The sequence below is a fragment of the Limulus polyphemus genome, unplaced genomic scaffold (assembly GCF_000517525.1).
Source record: "Limulus polyphemus unplaced genomic scaffold, Limulus_polyphemus-2.1.2 Scaffold2412, whole genome shotgun sequence".
Classification (NCBI taxonomy): domain Eukaryota; kingdom Metazoa; phylum Arthropoda; class Merostomata; order Xiphosura; family Limulidae; genus Limulus; species Limulus polyphemus.
Window position 1 is genome coordinate 102,586 of NW_013668022.1, and position 9,319 is coordinate 111,904.

General features: G+C 35.0%; 1 protein-coding gene across 6 annotated transcripts in view; it reads left to right on the forward strand.

Annotated features, from left to right (window-relative positions):
- The window catches only part of LOC106466891, a 31,298-nt gene that overhangs the window by 10,494 nt on the left and 11,485 nt on the right, over positions 1–9,319 (forward strand). For all 6 annotated transcript variants that reach the window (XR_002612299.1, XR_002612298.1, XR_001291301.2 and 3 more), the window contains exon 2: positions 5,039–5,805. The gene's annotated coding sequence lies outside the window, so the exon portion shown is untranslated. The remainder of the gene's footprint in view (positions 1–5,038; positions 5,806–9,319) is intronic.

Sequence of the window (9,319 nt, forward strand, 5' to 3'; positions counted from 1 at the left end):
GCAGTGTTTTTGTAAATATCCAAAATCAAATAAAACTTAAGTATAGTAGTGTTTTGTAAATATCCAAAATCAAATTAAACTTAAGTATAGTAGTGTTTTGTAAATATCCAAAATCAAATTAAACTTAAGTATAGTAGTGTTTCAATTAATATTCCAAAAAAAAGTCTTTCTAAAAGATCTTTCCTCCTAAAGTTCAATTTCCTAAACAAAGAAAATAAGTAATAAAAATGAGAAAAAAAATTGTTTGGTTAAGTGACATTACTTCAAGAAGTTTAATGTATGGTCTAAATTCTCAACAGAAGATTCAAGTACTCTGATTGATCTGTGTAGAGAACTATGAAGAACAAATTCAGCAGCCTGTGCATGAATAAAATATTCAAAAGATAATGTATTAAGGCAACTTTGCTAATTTATTACCTGAATAAAACAGATGAATTGACTAAAAAAAAAGGATTTTTGGATTTTAGCTGCCAAAATAATTATTAGTTTCACTTGTTTGCAGATTATTCTAAATTTGAAGGATTCTTTTTAACTCATCCTTAATACATGACAACTGTTGTACATATGAAAAGTTCAGAGATATTACTTCTCTGCATCATGAAGAGCTATTTCCTGCACATGCTACAAGCCTTGAATAAACTCTCATCCCTACACATGTTTGTGTGTATTGTGCCAGATGATGACTTAATCATCATAATGCTGTAGCCCTCCACCAATAGGAGGATGACACAATCTCCATTCACAGTAATCTCTGTGAGCGCTAACACATAATTATAGGTTCATTCTTTCCTTGGCACTGCCTGTGTTCAGATGTTATTTTCTTGTACTTTTCAAGTTTTTAGTTGCTTTGATATACTGCCTTTCTTTAGTTAGTACTACATTACTTTTGTCCATGTTTCACATTTGTTCCATCCACCTGATTGCAACTTAATTTTCTCTAGCCACCACACTTCTTCTTTGTGCTACTCAGTGGTACCTCTTCTTCAGGCTTTGAAACTTTTTTGGGCCTTCATTTCCCCCCTTTACACACCTGTAGTTTTCTTTCAGTGGTGACCCTTTTGTTGTGCATGTTCTTTCTTCAGGTTTTTCCCTGCTTTTCATACTCCACCTCCTTTTTCTTCATATCCTCTCATCTATCCTTTTTTTCTCTGATCCTTTGCATCTTTGACATTTTCTTGGGAGTTTTCTTGATTCTTGTATCAGTAAGGCTCTACCATCTCTTTTACATCTTCACACCATAGAGAACCTGGTGTTCATGGCTTTTTAATATCCTTTCCTTCCTGCGAATGAAGTTTCTTGTTTTTCTGACCAAAATTTGGAGGGCAAAACAAGCCATATTATATTTGTGTAATTTTAAAGGGAATTGTTTAATCACCCAAATTTTAGCATACTAAATCACATTGAGCCAACGTTAGTTTTCAGATATGTCTTTGTATTGAGTTTTGAAGCCTCAAAGTACTCACAGACTTTGGAAAGGATCAGAAGGATTTTACTCATTGTAGCTTATCTAGAAAATGTTTTTTTTTGGGTGGGGGGATAACAAGTTCCTTTAAAAGGGATTGATGAATAATGGTCAAAAGCACAAACTTACCAAGACACCAAGTGGAACAATCCTCCTTTTTAACTTTAAACCAATGTTAACCTTGTATTTAGAAACTTAGTAATGAACTTGTCAAGAACATCATCAAGATCAATGGAAAGAGCACATTCTCTGTGTATGCCTCTTATCTGCCATATTGGCTGCTTTCAATAAATGTAATTTGGAACTTTGCAACATATATGATGTTCATTTTGCTTCACAAAAGATGTCATTCAGAAACAGCATACAGTATGTGAATGTCTGGTCAAGTTGAGCCAAAATGGATTAGACATTTAATGAATGATCTCGATTGCTGTCACCGATATCAACATACTGCAGAAATTTAATGAAACAGTCAAACCTTGCTATAATTGCGCTTACAACATCATATTACAAGCCCATCATATTTCCAACATTTTAAAACATTTGAACCCTAGAGCACTTGCTGCTCATGAAAATGATTCCATCATATCCTTGGCCAATTTAGTTTGTGACATCAAGTCTGTTGTCCTTTGACTGCTTTAGAATATATTTGGCCAACAATTCTGTGTCAAGTTCATCAGCGACTTCAAAACCAAGAAATCCTTCATGAACTTCTGAATAATTAAAATACTTAAGTACCAAACTCATCTGCTCTTTTTGGATAGGTCTTTAGTTTCATAAATTAATACTGAAAAGTACTGAGCTTCTCATATTTTTTTCTTTTCTTTTGTCCAAAATTATATTATTGAGGATATCCAAAATGACATCTTGTACACTGTGGTGCATATATTTGGCATTTTTAGGTCCTTTACACAGTTGTTCATTTAGGATATGGGAATAGGTCTGTAAGAAGTTTAATATTTCCAAAAAGTTTTCTTTATTTTCAGCTGTGTTTCTTTCAGTATAGATATTGTTTTATACAGCTGTAAGTCTCAATGTATCTGCAAGTATTTTAATGTATTCTGTATTTTTTCCACACTCAGCTGGTGATCTTCATTTAACATAGTCTGCTACTGTTTTCTCAGAAAGCTTCAATTCTAAATAAGCATTATATTTGCAAGTGTTGTTCAAATGTGCATCAGACTGCTTGTTTGTGAGAAATTTACTGTTTTTTTTTTTAGATTCACCCATGCACTTTTCCATATATTGAACCCTCCAGACACAAAAGCTTGCTCACCTTGATATTTAGCACCTGTAGTAAAATGACAACAGACAAAACATTAAACTTTGTCAGTAGATGTGGAATATGCTTTATACCATTCAGGTATGAATTTTCATCCATGAGTCTTTGGAAAGCAGAAGGGCCCATTAAGAAAAGGTTGAATTGGTCTATTGTCGAGCACTCGAGATATGTCAGACGAACCACCTACTCCATGAGTTGACCTAGGCAGAATTGATTTTACACTTCTGCTGCTCAATTTTGTTTAATTCTCCTACACTAACAGGTTCATTCAATATATCTTCATGTTCTTGATCAGAAGTATCCACATTGCTTCTTTGATTCAATACTCTATTTTCTGTTGGGTCTTCGGGTAGGAATACTTCATCTTCAGTCCTTCAGGGTTTCTTGCTTGGTCCACCTGTGTCCCTGATAGATTTATCTTCCTGAGAATCCTGTGATTATGTGGGTTTTTGCAAAATGTTATGATATCCAATTTCTCAATAGTAAGACTTGATGTGTCTACACATGTATGCAGAACATTGACTTCACATAATAATTAACAACAGTAAAATGTATCATTTAAAGATACCTGTGACCTCTTGAACTAGAAACTTGAAGAACAACCTTGCAACAAGTACATAGGCACAAAGTAAAAGCATCAAAGATAGCTTGGTACACAACAAGCCCATGTTTGTCACAACTGCTTATAGCAAAACCAGTCTGAAGACCTTATTTATCAACGTTTCTGAGAAATGGAGGCCTAGGTCTCTTTAACTCTTTTTTTGGGAGGCAATTAAAAATTGTATTTGCTCAGGCAAAGCATAATTAGTTACAGAGCTATCAAAAAGAAAACCAGACCCCTCTTGCAATTCCCGCATATCAATCCTCCCTTTCAGAACTTGCCAATGGTTTTTTCTGACTTTTAATCCTATTGTATGTATAACCAATAGAAAACCAAAGGTTACACTTTTGAAATGGCATATTATTCTACTTTCTTTTTTCTTATTAGACAGTGTGTAATGTCAGCTTCAGTTTTACTTTTTTTCTCATTGGACAGTGTGTAATGTCAGCTTCAGTTTTACTTTTTTCTCATTAGACAGTGTGTAATGTAAGCTTCAATTTTACTTTTTTTCTCATTATACAGTGTGTAATGTCAGCTTCAGTTTTACTTTTTTTCCCATGGGAACATATCAACCAGCTTTGCTTAATTTCTAACGACATTTGTGGCATAGTTTGAAAGCCAGAAATATTGAGATAGTTATAGGACATATTCTGCTTTTTTGCCTGTAATTATTCTGTGATCTTTTGAGCATTATTTAATTAAATATATAATTATTTATACTATTAGTATAAAAAAGTCGGGTTAAAGGGAATACCTGTTATTGTAGGATATATCTGGTTGACTTGTGGCATATAAGAAAACAAAACATCCTGTAGATTGGTAGTGCACGTGTGAATGTGTTTTCTTGTTATACACATTTACATTTGCTCTGTGTATGTAGGATTAAATTTCTGAGGGGAGGATCAAGAAAAATTGGGGGAAGGGTCAATGTCCCCCCCTACCACTTCTCACTACACCTGCTTGTTCTAAGTATTTATTTTATGTAAATGATTTTTGTGATGCCCAACAGTTGACTTGAAGATCTCTTGTTAGAGGCTTGCCATTTGATATTGATGGAATATGTATCACAGGATCATTACTGCATGTCAGAAACCAGCCATGAAAGATAACAATGATCTCAACAGTAATTATTGTAAAGTGTTGTATTTTGAAAGAAACTTAACAATGACAAATCCTTTTTTGATGTTAAAACTTTTAGTTAGTCATTACCTACTACTAAATTAAGTGTAAGTTTTGTATTTCATGTGGTGACATTAAACCATGCAAAGTGTAGGCAATCTGTTAATTTCTTGCACTCTGAACCATTTTTTTTATATTTTTCAAAATGCTAAAATTTACTTTATGAGATTATGTTTATGAAAAGAGAAGAAAAAGGTGTAGTTTTCTTCAACAGTTTTACATGAAAATTATCAAATATAAAACCAAGTTTATCTTTTACAAAAAATTACTCGGTGACTGATCATGTTTTTGCTTGAAAATAAAATTCTAAGAATAATTTAGTGGACGTAGTTTGAAGGTATGTTACTTATTTGATAGAATGATATGTATAGAATGAACTCTACATTTTTACAAATAAAGTTTGTCAAGTTACAAGTCTGAAAATTGGGAAGTTGTCAAAATTTTCTATACTTCATATTTTTAAAACTACGGAAATGAAAATATGTTTGACAGTATCAGGTTTTGATTTCTTTAGAACCACTGGTATGCAACTAGTTTCTGCTGTAGATTTTCGTGGTATTACCTACACCACTACTTTAACAGCATTTTACACTCAACTTTGAAGGTACTGTAAAGAAACATAACTACTACTAACATAGTGCTGCTGACTTTCTTTCACATGGATTTCTAAATCAAGATAAATGACCAAATAGTGAAGTGAACATGTTCATTCAAAGGACAAGTTGCTAAATTGTTTGTCTCAAAAAATACCAGATGTAGTCTCTAGAAAAGCTTTCAAGCAAATTTAGTATGTACTAAGTGGTGTTCAAAAAGGTAGTACTATAGAATTATCAAATCAAAGATAAATAGAAACCAACCAAAGAGATGACAATAGCTATGGATTATTTACCTTTGCTTCATCTACTTCCATAATGTCCAAACAATCAGCCTTCAGCATTACAGAAGTTGATAATGGTTGTGTACTCCAAAAGAAAAGATCAACATCAGAGATAAACTGTAAACTATAGTTTTTCACGGCATGATAGGAAACATCCTACAACTCTTGCAGAATCTGTGGTAGGTACATTCATTATCCACACAGTTTCCTCTAGATTATTTTGTCCTCTGTTCAGTGATGATGTGTCTAAAACTTTTAGAGGAGTTCCCATCCTAACCTCATAGTGATTCTAGTGAAGAGGAAGACTACTGAAGAAAAGTTCTTTGGCAATTTTGGGAAAATATTGTTGTGCAGATATGAAATGAAAAAGAAGACACTAATCCTTTTCAAGAACTCTGCTCTTGGTAGGTACACTGCTACTCAGTATACTTGTATGGTATTAAAGACCAGTTTTAATTGTTTACCTTAATTATACTTTAGACAAAAGTTATTCCTCTATAAAATTAATGATTTCAAGATGTGATTTGTTTAATACTTTTAAAAAGATGACTGCAGGTTAGAGTATTTTAATTTCACAGCTAATCTATTAAAGTGAATTTAACTTTTTTGTTATTTATAAATAGCCTTTTGAAAATGAAAGTAGAGAACTTTTGTCAGTGTTTAATGTTGCATGTTGCTAAGAGCCTAAGGTTTACAAAAGTGAAGAAATCTATTTGTATCTCAGAGGAGAAGTACTTCAATTTATTTCCACTAATGTTTTTCAGAAATTGTTTGCTTATTTTCTTAATAATGTACATACATTGGTTATGCTTCTGTTTATAGAGTTTATTATGTTCAGTGTATTACTTTTAAGTATTTTCTTGGTGACTTACATTTATAATTTTCATAACAAGAACATAGTGGAATTTGATTCAAAAATACTGACCATACATAAATATGTACACTATACCTAGTAAAGAAACAAAACTTATAACAAGCTCATAAATAGCATTGCATGATTGTAAGAATAATGGATTTCCTATAATGTAAAAATACATGTTGAGTTTATTATAATAATAGTATTTGATTTATGCTAGTACTTGAATTGCTTATTTATTTAACTGGCAAACGTCAACCTAATTTTAAATGTATCCACCATATGTCAAATGTTTTTATTGTCTGAGTTATAAGTATTTCATTAATAGTTATTTCCAAAGAAAATAAAGTGTTGGCTTATACATGTATAATATAACAGTTTATTAATTCCACGAAACAAAACCTACTACCACCAGGTGAAGGTATATTTAAACTCTCAGAGAAAAGAACCACTTTTGGAAATGTGGGGTTCCAGAATAGAGTTTGTTGTCACCCTGAATAGATTACAATTTTCTAGGATTTGTCTGACCTAACTACAGTGCTGAGATATTTATCATCCCTACACTTTTTTTAGGAAGTATCTCAGTGATTGCCACATCATTTTGATGATGAGTTGTGACCATTGTTTGCAACTACCTTGGTTCATTTGTCAGCTTCTGCACTTTCCCTAGTCTCTTGGCTGGTATGTTGTTGAGATTTGTTGGATAGAGATGAGTTGCTGGAGGATGTTCGTCTACCTGCTGCCACCCTCTGTGAGATACACGAGGCCATTTTCTCCAATTCTTGATTTTTACAGACATTCCAGAATCTTTGGATTTGAGGGCTGATGTCACCTATCTGCATTCTTCCCTGTTGTTGTTGGCTTCTTGTCTCCTACAGGGGGTTAGTTCCACCCCTAATTGAGTGTCCCAACCCCCAACATCAGCTCCCCCTAGTCCAGTGGTACCCAGAATAGATTCCATCCATATCCATGAGGTTCCTTCATTCCATGGCTATAAGAGATTTGTTGGTCATGGGGGAAGTGGAGAGAGCCATTCCAGTTCTTCCTGGGTTTTACTTCCATCTGTTTGTTTGCCCAATGCTATGGAACAGACTCGCGTCTCCTTCTCCCATGGTTCTTTATCTTTTGGGGATGTGGGCATCACTTAAATCCCTCATTCATTTGGAGTAAAAGCACATGAGATCCCTTCGGTGGTTTCTATGTGACCAGTGGATCATGAACAGTAATCCACTGGGTTCCTTAGTTTCTTTATTCCAGATCAACATCTTCAATCTTGAGTGGTGGTCAGATCGGAACAATACTACAATTGGTGTTCCTCTGCCACCACCTCTTCCAGAGCTCCATATTTTTATGGATGCTTCACTTTTGGGATGGGGTGCATATCTTGTGGGTCAAAACTTCCAGGACCTATGGATGGATAACGAGGTTTCTCTCTACAATAAGTTTTTGAACTTTTTTCTGTTCATAGGGCAATGTCTCAAGGTCTGGAATTATTTAGGGGCAATGTCATCATGCTTCATTCTAAGAATTCTACAGTGGTGTCATATATTTCCTGTCAAGGGGGCATTTGGTCCAGGTCTCTTTGTTTTCGAACGTTGGATCTTCTATATTGGGCCCACTCCCATTATATCATCCTACTAGATTGCCAGGTTCTGGGAGTGATGTATTTGATGGCAGTTATTTCAACCATACCAGATTCTCCAGACAGAATGGATGCTTCATTGAGGGGTTTTCCATTGGATTTGCTTTCGGTTCAGGACACTGATGATTGATGCATTTGCCACTCATTGGAACACTCAACTACTGGCATTTTGGTTTCCAGTACCTAACCCTTGGGTATTGGTAATAGATGCATTCAGTCAGAACTGGACTGGATTACACCTATATGCCTACCCATCTATTCATCTGTTACCCAGAGTCCTAGCAGTGATTCATTCAATTCCTAATTATGTTCTGTTGGTAGCACTGGATAGGCCAGCTCAACCCTGGTTTCTGCTTCTGCAATACCTTCAGGATTATCCACGTCTTCCACTTCCTCTTTGTCCATCTCTGTTGAGGCAGCCATGATCTGACATCTTACACCCAGCCATCCCAAAGTTCAAGCTTCATGCATGGAGGTTATGCAATCTTTTGCACGGTATTAGGGTTTACCTCCTAAGGTTGACATATACTTGTCTCAGTCTCTGCATTATCCCACAGTAGATATTTATCAACAGAAATGGCACACATATTAACAATGGCGTATTGTGAGGTGGTTGAATCCATTTCATCTAGAAGTGCCAATCATAGCTCAGTTTTGCATCTTCCACAATCGCCCTATATCAGGCATTCTTATCAACTACCTTTAGATACTTGAAGAGATGGAAATTTTTTGAGTTCCCAGTGCTCTCTAGCCTCCTCAAGTCAATTCACATTCTTCATCCCAAATAACTATTTCAGTTATCTAACTGGGATATGAAGGTGGTATTACATACACTTTCTCATGTACTATGTATCATCTTTCCCATAAGGTTTATTTTTTGTTGCTGCTGGCTTGCAGGTGTTGCTAGTCATAGTTGTTTGCGCTGCATGTGCACAGGATGCTTTATCATTCTACCTACATACTTCTATACCCAGACAGGTCCTTCTTACCTTAAAAACTGGGAACCAGGGAAGGGGATAAATCCTATTCACTGATTCATCTGACTGCTATTTCTCACCTCTGTGACCAATCAGATCTCGATTGTTTGTTATGTTTAGTGTGGGTCTTGAAGTGTTATGTTGCCTGCACTGAAACTTTTGAAGGTGCTAGACAAAGGTTTTTTTATTCATTGTGACCCTCCAGTTTCCTGTGATTTATCCCTTGTTACCTTGACGAGGTGGATATGAAAACTTATCCATATTGCTTATTCTGGGCTGTCTTTGGAAGTGAGGAGACTTCTGTGAATCACGTCTCATCAAATTCATCACATTTCTATGTCTTAGTGGCCTGGTTGAATTACCCACTGGAGAACATTGTGCGGGCTGGTATGTTGATCTCCCCAATACTTTTATCTCACATTATTTGTCATGATCTGGCAGTA